Here is an 18,588-nt window from a genome sequence, read left to right as displayed (position 1 = left end):
TGGGGCCTAGTTGGTAGGGGAAACAACCACGTGATTGGAGGACTGGAACTTTTAGTCCCATTCCCCCTGACCTCCAGGGAGCAGATAAGGACTGGAGGTTGAATTGAGAGCCAAAGGCCAATGGGTAATCAATCATGCCTATGTAATGAGGCCTCCAAAAGGGTGGGGCTCACAGAGCTTCTGGATTGGTGAACACATATAGATGTAAGGAGAGTAGAGTGCCCAAAGAGAGCATGGAAGCTCCATTTTCTTCTTCTATTTTCGCATACCTTATCCTATGCATCTCTTCCATCTGGCAGTCCCTATGTTATATTCTTTTGTAATAAACCAGTGATCTAGTTAAGTACAATGTTTCTCTGAGTTCTGTGAGTCACTCAAGCAAATTAATGTAACTGAAGGAGGGGTTGTTGGAACCTCAGATCTACAGCAGGTCAGTCAGAAGCACAGGTGATAATCTGGTCTTGATTGCCCTTTGAAGGAGGGGAGTGGTTGTCTTGTGGGATTGAATCCTTAACCTGTGGAATCTGACACAGTCTCCAGGGAGATAGTGTCAGAATTGAGTTGAATTCTAGGACACAAACTGGTGTCAGAGAATTGTTTTGTGGTGTACTGAAAAAACAAAAACAAACAAACACACATTGGAATTGTAGTCAAAACCATTAATAACTCAAAGTCAAACCATATGTCATAAATTAACCTTAGTTTAATAACTGCACAGGCGAGGTTCTCTTAAAAACAGATTCTTAATGAAAATTAGTCTGAGATGGTCTATTGGTGAGTTCTCTTCTTAACAGCACTTTGAAAAGTAAGAGAGGTAGGACTGGGCACAAAGAGAAGCTGAAGAACTGCAGTGCAATTGCAGCAGAGGCCTCAGCCAACCCTCAAAGAGCTCTGGAAGTGGGACTGCACTTCACAGATGTTCCAAATTGAGGCAGGAGGGCTAGGTCTTTGTACCCCTGTATCAACTAGTCACTGGATGCAGACTTTCCTTGGAAAGAGGTATAATCTCACAAAGGCAACTCCTTTCAGCAGAGAGCAATCCCTGAGGGGACTCTGCTGAGAGCAGCAGCAGACTACACCATCAGCAACTGTGGGGATGAGAGCATTGACCCTTAATGGGGCATAGGTAGTGCACCAAGGCATTCACTGCAGTACCCTCCTGCAGTGCTTAGATCTGCTTTCTTTGTAAATAAGCTTTCTGCATCTTGGAACAGCTCTTTCCTGCTGTGTTGTAAGGCAGAGTCCTCAACATCACTTTTAAGTGCTTACCTTTAACAGGGAATAGTGGATTTCTTCAAGTACATTGACCCTGATGTCTCCATTGTAAGTTTCAGGGTCCTACTCCTTCCCAGTCAGGTCCCCCCAGGAGAGGGTTGAAAACTCCTCCTTCTCTACAACACCCTTATGTAAGGCCTGGGTCTGATCCTCAGCTTTTTGTGCTTTTGGCTACAGAAGTGAGTCTCTGTATATGCTGTCAAGGTCTCTGGCTTTCACATTTCACTTGAATTGGTAATTAATTGCTCACGACATTTTAATTACTTTCTTTAAGGTCTCAGTAGCTCTGGCAACAACCATCTGATTCCATATTCCTTATACTTATGACTTCTCCCGAACCTCTTGAACACCTGAGATATTTCCATTATCAGCGTATTTCCTTGCACTTATATCCCATCCCAACTGCATGGAGGCAGCATGCCAGAGTCTCTCTGAACTCCACCTATTATCAGTGATAGATCCTCATGGCTGCTGGATAAAGGTTGATTCAACTCCAAAATCCCATTTTAGGACTTATTCCTAACGCCAACTCTCTTAGATGGATGTCCTAGGGAATAGGCTCTGATAGAAATTTAAGTACAGGAACAATACATCTAGAGGAACGAGGGAAGCAAGACTGGGAAGAGGGGTACTTAATATGTGATGCAGTTTATACAGAGGCTCTCAGACAAACTCTAGATGAGTCAAAAGTGTTTGTGCCTTTATACCCCAGTATCTAACAGTCACTGGATGTGAGCACCATCACTCTGGGTTAGGCAGCTCTCATGGATGGGGGGAAAACCCTGGGGAGGGACTTACCTGTGAGCCATCAGTAGGCAATGATCCTAGCAGCTAAGAGATTGAGTACTTTGGTCTGAAATGAGAATCTACACTTACTGGCCCAATCACATCTTTTGAAGGAAATTCTTGTCTACCTGCCCTTTGTACAGGCTGCCAAAAGATACTAGCATTTCTAACTTCTGCTACCACACTATCCATTACAAATAAATTTTGAATTATAGCCTAGAAATGCTTACATTTATTATTTTCTTCAGATTCAGTCATTTATTTCTCTTGCATTCAAAAAATATCTAAAACATAACTAATGAGTACTCATCAAGCACTGGGCTGGGTAATAAGATTACAGCAACATATGTGATAGACAAGTTCCTTCCCTTGTGGAAGTTACATTTTTGTGAGTAAGACAGGCAATAAACCATTTATTAATTTAACTAATATTTGAATTAAGCATCTAATATTTTGATAAATCCTATTTTAAGACTAAGGAAATCACAGTAAGACAAAGAATGTCCCTGCTGTCAATTATCTAACATATCAGTGGGAGAGATGGAACATTTATAAGTCAACAAAGAAAAGAATAGTATTATTTCAGATAGTGACAGGTGCTATGGAGAAAATAACACACAGTAATGTGATGGAAAGTGACAGAGTGGAGGACGGTCAAGAAGGGCATGTCTAGCAGGTGGTATTTGAGATAAAACTTGAATGGTGAGAGCAAACCAGTCATTTCAAGGTCAGAGAGACACATGCTCAAGCACAGGCAACAAGTGAACGCTCTGATGAAACAGGAAGAAAGCCAACAGAAGTATCGCTGTGCAGCGTGAGGAGGGAAGGTAGATGGTGAAGTTAGAGAAGTGGGCAGGTCTTGCAGGCCATGGTAAGGAGTTTTGATCTTCTTCTAAGTGATGGGGAAAACATTGGAGGCTTTTAAATAAGTACATGAAGAATATGACTTCAGTTTTTAAAAAAGATTATTATGACTATTATTTTAAAAATTGAATATGTGGGGATAGATGTGGAAACAGGTCCTCCAATTAGAGGGTACTGTGGTAGTCTAAAGCAGTGATGTTGATAACTAGACAGCATAATGACAGCCAAGATGGAAACTAATGAACATTTACTGAGTGCATTTAGGAGATGGAAGTGACTAGCTGATAGATTAGGCACAGGCATGAGGGAAAGAGAGGAATAAAGGATAATTCCTTTTTCATTTGATCATATACTAGATGAATGAGATAAAAGTGGTAAGTGCTGTGAGAATAATGTGATAGGGAATAATGGGTGAGCATCTTTATATGGAGAGATTATGGTTGTGAAAGCCTCCTTGTGAAGGTAATGTGTGAGCAGAGATCTGAGGCATGAGAATGAGTTGGCCAGATGAAGATACGGGGTGAGGGTGTCAGTAGTGCTTTGTACTACTGACACCACGACAAAGGCTTGATATCAACAGGAGCCCATTATGGCTGGAGCAGAGTGAGGGAGGGGAAATACTGTGAGATATGGTTGGAGAGGGAACAAGAACCATAAAATAGCTACTCACAACTGTTTTTCCTAGACCTGTATTTAAATCAGCAAATTCATTGATTAGATAAAAAGCTATGCATGAGAACTGGAAGAAGACCAGTATGCCTGGGGGCAGGGTGAAGTTGTTATAACTCCCAGTATTTGGCAAAGCTGGTTTGTTTTACCACTTATTTCCTAGGGCCACTTTGAGATCTTTTCATCGTGCTTCAAAATTCCATATGACCGAGTAAATGAAAAATTCATTTGTGGCTTTTAGTTTTAAATTTAGAATTAATTTTTGGCAGGTTTACTAAGAATAATAATATAGAACACATGTAATGTGCAAATGCTCTTTACTTTCAACATTTTTGTAAGACAATGCAAATATTATTATGCTCATTTTATCAATGAGTTAAATTGAGTCATGGAGCAGTTTAGTGGACTTGGCCCAAATGAATTCCCAACTGACGGAGGAGTTAGCATTAGAATTCAGGTCCCTTGTTTCTTAGCACAGAATCCTTTCTAACAGACCCCTTCTTCTCTGTAAATGATGAATCATCACAGAGAACAATGTTTAGCAGAATGCAATTTTGGAGTCTTGGTCTGAGCAAAACTACAGAAAGAAGCTGCAGAGAACAGTGTTCTCCACAGTAAAGAATACTTAAAGGTAAATAGGCAAGAAAGAAGCAAGCTGGGAAATAAAAAAACTGAAAGGGTACTATTGTTTATCACTTTCTTCTCCTGTTTCTAGTTTTTCCCTTTCCTGGAAAATGCCTATTTTTCTAAGATCAAGAACAACAAAAAATCTAACTGCTGGTCTCTCACACCTACTTTACAACGGGGGATGTTGGCCCTTACATTACTTCTTTCTTTCTATACTCTTTCCATTTTAAACCCGTGGATTGACTGCATTTCTTTTTTTTTTTAATTTAGATTTTAAACACCTGGAGAACAGGGTATCATCTGTGCATTCTGTACAGAGTACAGTACATTGTGTGAATACATGGCAAATAGTTTCACAATGATTTAGTATAGTTTCTTTTTTTTAAAAAAAAAACAAGCAATTATAAAAGGACAGTGACTACTTATTGTTGGTTCATTAGGTGATAAATGCCTGTCCAAAGAATATAGGCTTCATAACTGAAGTTGATCTCAACGTGTTCAAGTCAGTACATGTGGGTTTGGAAATTCACGTTGATCATAGACTGGTTACTCATCTACATGGGGCATCCTCAAAAGACATGTTTGAAAATGTTTTTCCTTTGAGGGATATACAATTTCGTATGCTGTATGTCTTATTTCCCCTCGTCCCCTCTCTGCTTCATGAATGGTAAAATCACGCTGCATGTTTTGTTATCCCAAGACTATGAAAAATATGAATCTGTTAAGCTGAACATTGTTTATACACAAGTTTTATCAAAGAGAAATAACATTTTCCTTTCAGGCTGGGTTTTTTAGGGGGAGAGAATCTAAAGAACGATCAGATAACAATAAAGAAGGAATTAACTCTTTGCTCACATGTCTCTGTTACATTATATGAGCATTATAGTGTGTTTGTACCTTTTACCATTCCCTGCTTTGAAGACTAAAATGCTTTGCATAATTCATTTCTGTCAAATAACTATCTCAAAGTATACTTTATGAAAAGTAGAAATGAGTTTCAACACACAGCCGTGACACTGCAGGAAACAGTCTGGAACCTCACTAAGAATATTGTCAGAATATGAAGAGAGATTTGTTAGAGGCGTGACATAAAATGTAAAAATTGAATTTCTTGCACAAATTTAAAACCAAAACATCGTATAACGTCTCTGTGTTTTGGACCCAACATGTCTCTGTCTATTTGGATAAAAACTGTTGAATGCACATTTTTTTGGTGAGCTGTCAACAGCGAAGCATGAAAACAGATGTATTTCTGCTCTTTTCATTATTAGGGAAATAAAAGCAGCTGTGCTGGGCTTGTGTGTGAGGGAAGCTCTCAGTCAGGGCTTCACACTCTAGGAGTTGGGAAACCTGGCAGTGTAGACCAGGATTTACATCATGAACATCTTCAAACAAGGCCACTGAGGATAATTCTTGGTCACTGTTCAGGGCCTCACTCCTTTCTGGAGTTGTTATTGCCGTTTTTCTGGTACTAGAATTCTGTGTGGGAAGCTGTGGTAAAGTGAGGTAAAATTACTATGGCCTTAGTTTGCGTGAAACAGTAAGAAAGGCCATTTCAGAACCGGACTTTGTTAGAATCTGAGGCTCAATCATAAAAAAGAGTGAATGTAGCTAATCACATTTGGGAGTGACAAGTACAAACTAAGGCTAGTGCTTCGATAGAGATCTGCTAAGACCATCTGAACAAGGAGGACTAAATATGCCTTTTCTAGACACAATACACACAGTGGAATAAACCCAACATGTTTGGTGAAAGAAAAATAAATCCAAGTATAAAAACAGAGTCTTCTTTTATGCACTTGCAGACCTGACAGTAACCAGATGGTAAGTTTTTTTGCACTGAATTGATGGTTTTTGTGCAGAAGGGCTATTTTTGGTCCGGTTTGGGACATTTGTCACTGTAGTTTGTTTGTTTCAGGCTTTCTCTTCCTTCTGTAGCTTGGTGTTTGTGTTTGTGCGTGTGTGAGTGTGTGTGGAGTGGAGTGTGTAGGCGTGGAGGGAGTACTTGTATATGTGGTGATGTACTTACCCTGCCTTATATAGGGCAGAAGTTATCCCTCGGCAAAGAGAACAAAGATAAAATGCGAGAATGACGAAATTGGATTTGTGTTGATCTGAAGTTTGAACTGATGTTATATTGTTGATCAGAGTAAGAGAAGATTAAAATAAAGACACTGATAAAAGAGAACAGTGACATACTTAACAAATTTTCGGAACTCTGCATTGATTGATAGTATCTTGTGGAATTTTCTTGAGGAGAGGGATAAGATCAAGAATGAACATCAGATAGGGCTTCCCTGGTGGCGCAGTGGTTGAGAGACCACCTGCCGATGCAGGGGACACGGGTTCGTGTCCCGGTCCGGGAAGATCCCACATGCCGTGGAGCGGCTGGGCCCGTGGGCCATGGCCAGCCTGTGCTCCACAGCGGGAGAGGCCACAACAGTGAGAGGCCCGCGTACCGCAAAAAAAAAAAGAATGAACATCACTTAAATGGGCTATGGATAATCAGACCAACCACTAAACTTAAGAAAGTGAAACTAGTGCTTTAAAACAAAGATGCTACACTTTCTTTAGGTATCTGTATGAGAGCAACTCAGCACTATAGCCTTAGTCAAAATCTTCGGGTCACAGAATTAGCTGCAGGTGTTTCTAATAAGAAATGAAATTCTGTAGCATTTATTTTCACAAACTGCTCATGTGCCAGAATCTCCTAAAATTTGATTTGTTCCCCCTCTCATTACAGATCTCAAAAGACTCAGATTATGAAGCAGTTTTAAAAGAAGAATGGGGAAGAGGAGAACATTTAGGTATGGCTTCCAAAAAGCCTTGGCATAAACTCTGAAAGTCTTGCCCACACCAGCAATTGCGGAGAGCTACTCAGAAAGCTTTCTTTCCAAGGTGAAATACTTTTGATTCTGCAAGTTCAGCTCATATGTTAATTTTTATTTTCATAACATTCCTTTCTGTCTCTTCTGTCTCTTTTTTTTTCTCATTCTCCCTCTTTCTCCTTATATTTTTGGTTTTCAGATGGTAGTACTACTGGCTTATATTTGACCAAGCTCAGATAAATTAAGTATGAGAAAATGAGAACACAACCATCACGGAATGGTTATTAGGAATGACGGGTCAAATGTGCAGGATGTTTGATCAACATTCAAAGAAGTATTATTTTAGGGCTTCCCTGGTGGCGCAGTGGTTGAGAGTTCACCTGCCGATGCAGGGGACACGGGTTCGTGCCCCGATCCCGGAAGATCCCACATGCCGCGGAGCGGCTGGGCCCGCGAGCCATGGCCGCGGAGCCTGTGTGTCCGGAGCCTGTGCTCCGCAACGGGAGAGGCCACAGCAGTGAGAGGCCCGCGTACGGCAAAAAAAAAAAAAAAAAAAAAAAAGTATTATTTTAAAATTAGCACAAATTGGGTCAAATCCTATTTATCTTTAAAGGCCAATTTTCAAAAATAACTATGTCCAGGTTGCCCCTGCTGAATATTGTGTACTGATTGTGGATTGGATGGGAATTCAAAGACCTCCTCTCTGTAAGAGCAGGCGGTAATGGCAGATGCCAAGGGAAAAGTAGGCAGCACCTCCTAGAGATGTAAGTGACCACGATCTAACCCCCACAGTGGGGTCCACTGGGATCAACTTCTAAGGTTTTATCTTGCTCACTCTTTAGTATTCCTGCCTTCTTCCAGAACATTTAATCCCCATTTCTTTGGGCTTGATCTAAGTCTTGTGTAAGTGCAGAGAATGTGCAGAGAGCAGCAGATTCCAAAGCTCACTCACTCACAACTCCTTTACACTCAGCTGCAAAATTAAGTTCACTAATTATAACATCCTTCAACTTTCTTTTTGCCAATTCTGATACATTGATTTGCATGCACATCTTCCAGTCTTAGAGGACAAGCCCTCCCTCGTGATCAAGGTCAATTTCTCCACCATGCTCATGATTTCCTCTCTTCTTGGAATGGGACCTCACTCCATCCATTTTCCCTCCTCTCCAACACCTTCAACACACTTCTCCTCACCTTTGCCTTTGGCCTATATTATAGACAAATGTCTCCTATCCATAAAAGAAGTTCTATCTTGACCCTGTTTCCTCCTCTAGTTATTGCTCTTTCTTTTTTTCCACTGCAAATGTCATAACAGCATTTTCCTACTCTTTCATCATTTTCCCCATTTACTCTTCAACCTACTGCAATCTGGCCTCTTTCCCCACCCCTAGGAGAAATTCTTTACACCACTCCCTTGATTCTCATCTTACTTCTCTGACTTTCCTTCCTGGTTTCTTGAGGGGCTTCTTTATTTCTGCCTTCCTCTAAAATTTTGATGATCCTCAGATTTCCTTCTTACAGTATGTACCTTATCTGAGAGATATTCATCTGGTTTCAAAATTTTAACTGTTGCCTGTTCGCTAGAATCTCCTTAATAGATTTCTCCAGCATAGTTGTCTCCTCAGAAAAAGTATCTTGTATTTACCTCTTCTGAACATTTACACCTGGGATTCATAAGACTTTCATCTCAATACCTCTCAACAGAATCAGTCTCCTTTTGCTCCTCTTCATATGATCCCTGGGCTTTGCCTTCTCCCTTTCTCTCACACTATTACAAGCAAACCACCACCAGGTCCTACAGAATTTATTTGTTAAATATTTCTTGACCCTTTTATCATTTTCTCATCATTTCTTGTCTGGATTACTAAAATAACCTTCTAAATGGTGGTTCAGTCTCAAAATTTTTGTTTCTTTTTTTGTTTGTTTGTTTCTTATATCCATTCTGCACAGTTAGTAGAATCAACTACCACCCTATTCAAACCATAAAATAGCTCCTTTTGACTTAGTCTATAAATTTTCCATCATCTGGCTTCTGCTACATGTTCAGTTTTATTCCCAGTCTCAGTCTGTTCGTCAGTGTTTCTTTTCATTCACCACATTTCTCTTACCTTTGGGGCCTTTACTCCTGTTTCCTCTAACTGAATCACTTTTCCCTCATATCTTCATCTAACTTCTGTTCACCTTTCAAGGTATCACCTCTATATGATGCCTTCCTCAATACCTCTTCAAGATTGTCAGCTTAATGGATGGGTAATGTTTATGCTTGTGACCTGGGGCCTCACAGTATCTTCTAGATATTGAGAACCAGCCAAGAGGTAAATGTCCGATTAAGGACATTGCTTTTTTATCCAAGGTGAATGTTCCAAGCAGCCTCTAGATAGTATCCATTATGTTGAGGAGGTGGGGTAGGATAGCACTGATAGAATACAGAAACCAGTAAATTAAAAAAATGAGTGATGTCATTTTAAAATTATGTCCAAAACTTTGGTCATGATTACTTTCAAATGAAATTGAGTAGGAGCAAAAACATTGAAAACCATTACGTTTTTGAGGACTTTGTATTTTCAAAGAATCTACAAGCTAAGCTCACAAAGATGTTATTAGTCAAGCTCTAAATCAGATCATTCTGTACCAGAAGAAATCAGACCGCAAAAGCAGGGCAGCTCTCAAATGTACTTCAGAAGTGGCCACAGAGGACACTAGACTAAACTTCCCAGTGGGCAAAGCCAAAGGCTCCTCACAGAGAGAAGAATCAGGACAGTCAGACCGGCCATATAAGGAACTTACTCTAACGCAGGTAATCTTTGCATTTCTTACCAATAGCCCTTGATAATCTCTATGGAAAGATTGAACAGATAACTGTTCAGTGTTTCCTATTTTTCCTTGTTTAAAATTATATATTTGATGACAGTTATTCTGCCTATTCCATCATTGTAAATTTAGTATGGGGGGCACATAACGTCTCATATTTTAGCAGGTTGTCAGATGCTGAATGAGACTTGGAAAGGGCTTGAATGTGCTCTCTATATGAGAAGAGTACCAAAGAATTTGGCTAGGCGAAAGGGTGGGCCATGAGAGAGAGAGCTAATTGGTCCCCAACTTGTGTTCTCCTTATCCATGGTAATGGAATTTTAACTCTTGCAAGGCCATCCAAAATAAAGAGTATATTTTTTAGCTTCTCTTGCAGCTGGTTGTGGTCATGTGATTTGGTTCTGGCTTTTCGAGCAGAAAGAGTGTATGCTCCCTGGATTTTCCCTTGAAGGGATGTCCTCCCCTTACTCCCTTTGCCTGTTCCAGTAATGGGAAGGAGGGAGTGGGCCATTCATTGAACACAAGATGGATGCCACATGTCATGAAGGTTAGAACAATGAAATAGAAGGAGGCTTTGTTCAGATATGATAACTAATATAAGTTATATGAAAAGAAACTTTACAAAAAGTACCCAGAGGATTAACATAATTAGTTCAATTTTATTATTAAACCATCTATTTGTTAGGAAAGCTTTTGTGTTTCTTACTTTTTCAAAAGTAGTTCTAAACTTTCCTTGGAATCTGCAATACCAAAGTCACACATGCATAGTTATTTTTTTCCTTTACCCATCTACATTTTACTTGGGGATTGGGGTGGAACGTGGGGTAGGAGTGGGGCACAATGGGAGGATTCATGAAAATAAATGATCAGTTTCATGCTCCTTTTTTTGATTATGTATTAATTATGCCTCATTTGCTTTGTGATAGTAGGTACTTATATCATTGCATAGTTTGGTAAATATTAATTTATAATGGTCAAAATCCCCAGGAGATTAATTTCAAGTGAGCATAAAAATGATGAAAGGTGAATTTGAGAAATCTAGGGAAAGAGTAGTGGTAAGCACATTTATGATAGAGCTAGGAAAATTGAAGACCAGGATTTCCTTGGCCATAGAAATCTAAAAAGTTCTAAAGACCATTTCATTTGAGCCTGGTGGATATATTGCCAGAAAATTGGATATTTCTTTTCTCCTTATCTGTGTCCTCTCCTTTCCTGGCCTGGGAGATTATTTTAGATTTTCTGGGTGGGCTCTAAATGCCATCATATGTACCCTTATAGGAGAGAGGAAGAGGGAGATTTCACACACAGAGAAGATGATGTGAAGACAGAAGCAGAGATTGGAGGGTTGTAACCAAAAGCCAAAGAATGCTAACGAATGTTGGCAGCCACCAGGAGCTAGAAGACTCAAGAAACAGATTCCCCCCAAACCTCTGGAAGGAGCATAATCCTGCCCACACTTTGATTTTGGACTTCTAGACTCTAGAACTGTGAGAGAGTAAATTTGTGTTATTTTAAGTCACAAAGGTTGTGGTAATTTTTTGTAGCAGCCACAGGAAATTAACACAATGGGTAAGTTCTGACTGTTTAGTATATATTGATTTGTCTTTTTTTATATAAGTGTATATACCAAGGTTACTCATTCATTCATTCCTATATTCACCCAGTAACTACAGTTTTTTTTAGTGATTGGTTGCATGTGTGTGTGTGTAATCATGCTGACTTTGTCTTTTCAATATTTAAACAGACAGCATGATGCTAAGGTGACCTTTTCTACTTGCCTCATTCTTTCCTACTCTTCATGACTTCAGCCTTTTTAGTTTCTTTATGTCAAAAAAAAAGCTATGAATAAGTTGATTACTTGAAGTAGTTTCATCTAATAGCACTGCTATTTGCTGATACATGCAAGCACAATTATTACTCCACCTGGCCTGGCAGTATGACAGACATTTGATGGATGAAAGATTTTACAATGTATTTTATTCTTCTAAGCATTATACAGGCCTTTACTAGGGTCATATGCATGACAAATAGACCATATGTTTTAAGGAAGTAGACAACTGAGGTTTAGAAATCAGCAAGCTGATCTACAGACAAGGAGCTGAAACCTCTACTGCCATTAACCTGTGTTCTATTGGGAGAGCCATACAAGAGAGGTATGGAAAATATTTGAAAAGTATTAAACCAATGTGTTTTTATCCCTCTCCCCCATCAAACATGTTCCATCACAGTGATTCTGTTGGTGTAGTCCATGGAAAAGGGGTGGTGACAAACGCTACTTTAAGAAGATGGAAGACATGTAGTAGTGAAAGTCTGTGTTACAAAGTAGGCAGTCAGCCCACCCCCTTGACCCAGTAGCTTAGGGGCAGAAAAAGAGAAAGAAAAGATTGGACAGGAAAAAGGGACTGAGATAGTCAGACATGGGCTTTTAATGGAGAAGGGCATAAGGGCTCTGACCCTGCTTCCCCATTAGGAGTCTAGGAGGAGCCCACTGAATAGACTGGCCACACAAAAGTGTGGACTGGCCCACACTGGGTGAGTAGGTGGAGTGGCATAGGCAGGCTGAGACAGTGTTTTGGTTCTCCTCCGGAACCTCCTTCAGGTCCTGTGCAATGTGAATGCTGAGTTGACAGCCCAGCGCCTAGCCAAGCCAAGCAGACTCAACAACAAGTTCATTAAGTATAATATCAGCAATAGGACAGCAAAAAGCACAAGAATCGGATGGAGCCAACCATAGTTCACGGGATCCAGCCAGTATACTAACAAAGCAGCATAAGATGGTGGCAAAAGGCATGGGTTATAGAGCAGACTTCCTGGGTACAATTCCTGGCTCTGCCATTTACAGTGTAGTAATATTGCACAAATAACATCGTTTCTCTCTGCCTCAGTTCCTTCGACTATAAAACCAGGATAATGCAAGTATTTACCTTATAGTGTTATTGCAAGGATTATATTAAGCAATGCATGTAATCAATTAAGAACAATGCTGAGATTATAATAGTCATTCACTAAACATGGTTGAATTACCCGAGAACTAGCATGAGGCCAGAGATTTCCCTTTCCATGCTGTTTTGAGGAGACATAAATCCCTCCCCTTCTCCTACTTGAGGAAATTAAAGAGTTGAGGAGATACATGTAAAAGATAGAATAACTAAAACAAACCAAACCTAAAGAGACTATTTAAACAATTGGATTAAATTAAGTTTCAAAATGGAATATAATTTATATAATTTCTTTTTCATTTTTTCTTGCTACTAGCTGACGGAATTGGGGACAGGTTGATGGATAAGACCAGATTAGTTAATAGGCTAAGAAAAGATTCCCTTTTTTTTCCTTCATAAATTGTAGTGTGGGTAGATATCTGGTCCTGATCCCCAAATAAATAAATGAGCATTCTCTGGTGGTAATGATATGTGACAAAACCCCAAGTGGGTAAAGTCATGTAATGATTGTATAATAAAAATCCCAGCATTCTTCTTAGTTGATTTTTACATGTATAAAGTCATATATAATAAGGGAGCACAGGGCCAGGGAAGAACTCCCTGAGAAAGCAACACTAGGGTTTAGACTTGAAGTTGAGAAGGAGTCAGGGTTACTTATATTTGGAGTAAGAATTTTCAGATAGAAGGAATAGCAATGCAGAGGTTCTGTGCCCAGAATGAATTGTTATTGTTTTAGGAACGGAGGGAAAGGCAATGTGGCCAGAACAATGTAGATCAAGGTATGTGCCATGGAGGGATTTATAGGTCATGGTAGGGAGTCTTAGTGTTTTGAAAAGAAATGATAAACCACTGGATGTTTTAAATTAAGGAGTAAGATGATCTGATGCACATTTTTACAAATCGCTTCTTTGTATGGAAACCATTTTCTCTCTAAGAACACATGCGTGGAAGAGAAGTAGAATGAGGTAAACAGACAAGTGAACATGATAGTTTAGATGAGGTTGATGACAGTGGAGATGTAAAAAAATGGATGGATATAGAATATGTTTTAGAAGTAGAGCCAACAGTTTCTGCTGATGCATTGGATGTGAAGTTGAGAAACTGAGGATAATTTCTTGATTTTTGGCTCTAGCCGGGATGAATGAAAGCAAATACCTTTTACTGAGGTCAGGAAGAGCAGTTTGGGGTTGTGGCCCCAGGAAAGAACAGGCGTCAAGGATTCTGTTATGGACATATTTTGTTCAAAGTGCTTATTGTGTTCTAGTCAGTTGTCAGTATCAAATGGGCAAGCACTGTGAATGAGTCTGGTGCACTGGGTAAAGGTCACGGCTTGGGCATGTAAAATTAGGTGTCACCAGCCATATAGACCAGATTTAAAACCAGTAGACAAGGAACAATCATCTAAGTAGAGAATACAGATAAAGGAGAGGATAGGGCTCGGGAACTATTTATGATGAAGCAAAATGAAAACATAACAAGTGAATAAAAAATGTTTCTCTCATATATTTGTAAATGAACTGGAAAAGTGCTTGAAGGATACAAGCTAAACTTGTAACACAGATTCTGTGATGGGTGTGGTATTGGAGGTAGTTGAAGGAAAAGGCTTTCTTTTAACTGCAAGCATTTCGGTATTGTCTGAAGATGCCTGACTTGAATATACTTACTAATCTTATTTCTTTTGTAATTAAAACACAATACTTGAAAAGCATCACAAGTAATCCATGTCCATTACAGACAATTTATAAAATGACACCAAGCCAAAACAATAAAAGAAAAATCAATCATAACTCCATGTCTCGGAAGCAATCATTTAACATTTCAGGATATGGACTTTTTCTTGTGTATATATATTTAGATGTAGAAACTTCAATATTTTATTTTTAGTTTGTCACAGAAAAAAGATTCACAGCTTGTGTTATTAATTTCCATTCTATCCTACGATTATTTTTTCAACTCCCATGTTTTGATACCACTTATATCTCTAATCCAGATTTTAATCCTATGTACCATACTCCTCCATTGCTTGATACCACATGATTTCACTTGGATATCTTCTAAGAAGACCAGATTCAAGGAATTAGACTTGAAATTTGTCCGTTTCTACAGTCTCCACATTCTGAGTTTTGGTAAAGGGCACCATTACCTTCCAAACTAGAATTTTTAGGCAAGTTCTCATCCCTGACCTATCTCATTCCCTTGCTATACATATCTAAATTGTTAGCGTGTTCTACAAATTCTACATTTTATATGACTCTCAAATCTGAATTCAGCTATCCTCATTGCCGTGGCTTCAGTTCAAGCCTTCAAAATATTTTTTTATTGTTATGACAGCTGTTTAATTCTTTTCTTGTCCTGTTATAACCCAATCTTTCTAAAAAAGTAAACCCGATTATTGTCACTCTATTATTTCAAACCCCTCAGTGACCCCACCACTGTCTGTATAAAAGCTGAACTCCATCATGTGGGGCACAAGGCGTTTCATGATGGCACTCCTCTGCCTTGGGTGCCTTGTATCTCAGTATTTCACCCTCATCTTGAGTCACAGGGATGTACCTGTGGTTTTCAGAACATGCTCCAGTCCCAAGGTTGCCTGGTAGAATACCTGACACCAAATAGCCATTCAATGCATGCTTACTGAATACAAGAAAGTAAGTTTAAGAGGGTTCCCAGAGCCTACAGTGTGGACATGTGAAACAGCAGACTGTGTAGAGATGAGAAATTCAAATGAAAAAGGAGCTGTATCAAAAAGCTTCAGAATAAGGCAGGAATACATGAAATCACAGAGATATAGTATCCAGGGATTCATATTCTAACCCGTGCTGTCCAACAGAAAGATAATGTGAGCCATGCAGATCATTTAAAACTTTCTAGTAGCCATATTAAAAATGTAAAAAGAATCAGGTAAAAATAATTTTACTAAGATCTATTTAAGCCAGCACAGCCACCATATTTTCATTTCAAATCATAATTGATATTAAAAGATTAAGATACTTTACATTCTTTTTTCATACTAATTACTTGGAATCCAGTGTGCATTTTATACTTAGAGCACATTTTAACCTAGAGTAGTCACGTTTCAAGGGCTCAATAGTCACATGTGGTTGGTAGCTACTGTAGTGGACAGCATGGGTCTAACATGTACAGAGAAGAAGGAGGGGAAAATCTGGTGTAACACCGTGTTGTTATCATTGGGAGAAGACAACATGCATCCAGAAGTTCAAGCTTGAAGGATTTAGGAATGCTACATTTCACTGCCTGTGGATGGAACTGAAAATGAATCAGAGAAGTTAAAAATTGAGAGTAAAATTTAGGAAGAAATTTTAGGATGAAGAGTGACAGTAATAATCATGATGCAGAAATGGGAAGTCTAGGGACTTCCCTGGTGGCGCAGTGCATAAGAATCCGCCTGCCAATGCAGGGGACATGGGTTCAATCTCTGGGCCGGGAAGAGCCCGCCTGCCGTGGAGCAGCAAGCCTGTGCACCACAACTACTGAGCCTGCACTATAGAGCCCATGAACCACAACTACTGAGCCCACGTGCTACAACTACTGAAGCCCGTGCGCCTAGAGCCCATGCTCTGCAACAAGAGAAGCCACCGCAAGGAGAAGCCCACATACCACAAGGAAGAGTAGCCCCTGCTCGCCACAACTAGAGAAGGCCCAACGCAGCCAAAAATAAATAAAATTAAATCTTTACCAAAAAAAGGGAAGTCCAAAACTAAAAGTTGCATTACTATGGTACAAGAAAACAAGATATAGCCACTTCAGATAGGTTATCAAAAAGCTTATGTATTTAGATTTTGCCAAAGGCTGTTTTCTGGTTTACTTTTCATGGCCTCAGTGGAAAAAAATGACAATTTCAGAAATTCTTATAATTTATTATATATTTAACAGCATTTTTCATTTGTTGTAACTCAAAATCCAAAGTAATAGTTTCCATTTTTGCCACCTTGATTTATGACTGAGTCAAAATCTCTAAAATAGTACAGGGTGACAGCAATCACTAAGCAGGACTTGATGACTGTACCTCTCTCTCCCCTCCAATAAATAGCTGTGAGTTCAGATAGAGCACAAAGTGGAACCCTGGCACCTTTATTAGATAAGTACACTAAATATAGTGAGGTAGAGCGCTATTCATTTACACACTTCTAAAGAAACCAGAGCAGTTCTGATGTGTCAGAACTGATAAAAGGTGCTCAGAAACAGGCTGCCTGGTTTTGGTCCATGGAGAGTACACTTCTCTGATTAAAGATGTGAAAAAACTCAAGACATAATCTTTACAAGGGAAGTTCTCATAATTAGATTCTCTATTTGTAAATAAGTAATAGTCTTCTTTTTTTCTGGTGGACTATTTTAACTCTTGGAAGGGTAGTTTATGAATTCTTACAAGTAGGAAAGAAAAAAAGAAATGCAGAAGATTACACTGAAAGCAGCAAATCCTTTCACATATTAAATCAACTGGCTATTTGAACAGTGTTCTAGTATTTACCATATCCGTAAGCATCTGATGACTTAACATGCAACAACCATCAGTAAATATTCCGCTTCTATATAGTCTTTCCTTATTCAGTTCATCCTGATTATTTACCTAATTTCCCCAAAGGATAAAACACTTATACTATTATTTAGCTTTTTGGTTTTGAACTTCAAAAAACATTTAATGAATTTCTTTGATGTACCTTTCAATAAAGAAACTCAATTTTCTTCACTGATTTATATTCAAATTTTTTTTAACCAAATTTGTACATCTTTTAAAACTTAGCACTAAAAAAAGAACAAAACTTCATTTTTATCACAAACAGCAGAAGATTGATTTATATAGGCTATAGAAAGTTGACTACAGATCTAGGCTTTTGAACCTAGTTATACAAAGTCTCTCTAATGATGTACTTGTCTTTATGACCTATATTTGGTCCAAGTTTAACCCTCTACTGGTGGGGGAAGGTGGGCAGGCACTGGGGGAACAAGTTGGGCTGTGATTTGTGGGAGAGGAGTACTGGGTGTGGGGTAAAGTAAGTCTATAGCTTTTGCAGAAATAGTGGCTTTTGAATGTCACAGGCAAAACTGGTTATCTGTTGCAGGATAAGAAAACACTTGCCATTTCTGCATTTGTTTCAGGTTAAATAATGTTTAAACATATATTTTAAAGACATATATAATTGTTCATTGAAATGAGTAATGTTACTCTTACTTGAAAAAAACCTCAAGATAATGTTCACTTTGTTTTCTTCTTGCACAAACCCATGATTCTCAATCCTAAATTGGAGCCTCTTCCTCAAAAGTTTTAAACAGTTGTAATTCATGACAGTTCATGGCAAGATCCTAAATTTTCTGGTGATGGATCTCTGAGCTGGTGGTCACCACTCCAGTGGCCTCATTCAGCTCACTGGCAAGCAGTCCTCAGAAGGAAGAGTTAGTCAAACCTCTCTAACCCTACTCAGGCTTCAGGGAGAGGACTTTCTCATAAAAAAAAAAAAAACCCTTGGGAAACCTGCTTTTAAAGTCTGCTTCCATCATTTTGAACCTACAAATCTATCAATACTATAACCCATCTGCTAATGATCTTAGACAACCATCTACATTTATTTTATTTAGAGAACTGTTTCCTCTGCTTCTTCCAAGTTATTTTACAGAAATATTTTCCATACAACCAGGAACAAACAATTTGGCAAGAGGGAACTGTCAAAGCTAAACCATGATAATGGAGAATGGAGTTCAGATAATTTATATTTGCCTAGGTTTTACTTTTACCTAAAGGAAAAAAATAATATTATTGCTTTTAAAGGTTT

The 18,588-nt window shown here is 38.9% G+C and overlaps 1 long non-coding RNA gene across 1 annotated transcript; it reads left to right on the top strand.

Moving 5' to 3' along the window:
• The first annotated feature begins 5,960 nt into the window (after positions 1–5,960).
• Positions 5,961–11,435, top strand: LOC132499740 (uncharacterized). The gene is made up of 3 exons (XR_009533936.1): positions 5,961–6,045; positions 6,965–7,119; positions 11,139–11,435. It is a non-coding gene; the product is annotated as an uncharacterized LOC132499740 (long non-coding RNA).
• Positions 11,436–18,588: the final 7,153 nt, after the last annotated feature.

The sequence above is a fragment of the Mesoplodon densirostris genome, chromosome 12 (assembly GCF_025265405.1).
Source record: "Mesoplodon densirostris isolate mMesDen1 chromosome 12, mMesDen1 primary haplotype, whole genome shotgun sequence".
NCBI classification, from domain to species: Eukaryota; Metazoa; Chordata; class Mammalia; order Artiodactyla; family Ziphiidae; genus Mesoplodon; species Mesoplodon densirostris.
Note: the sequence above shows the minus strand (reverse complement) of the source record. Positions and strands in the feature narration are given on the sequence as shown.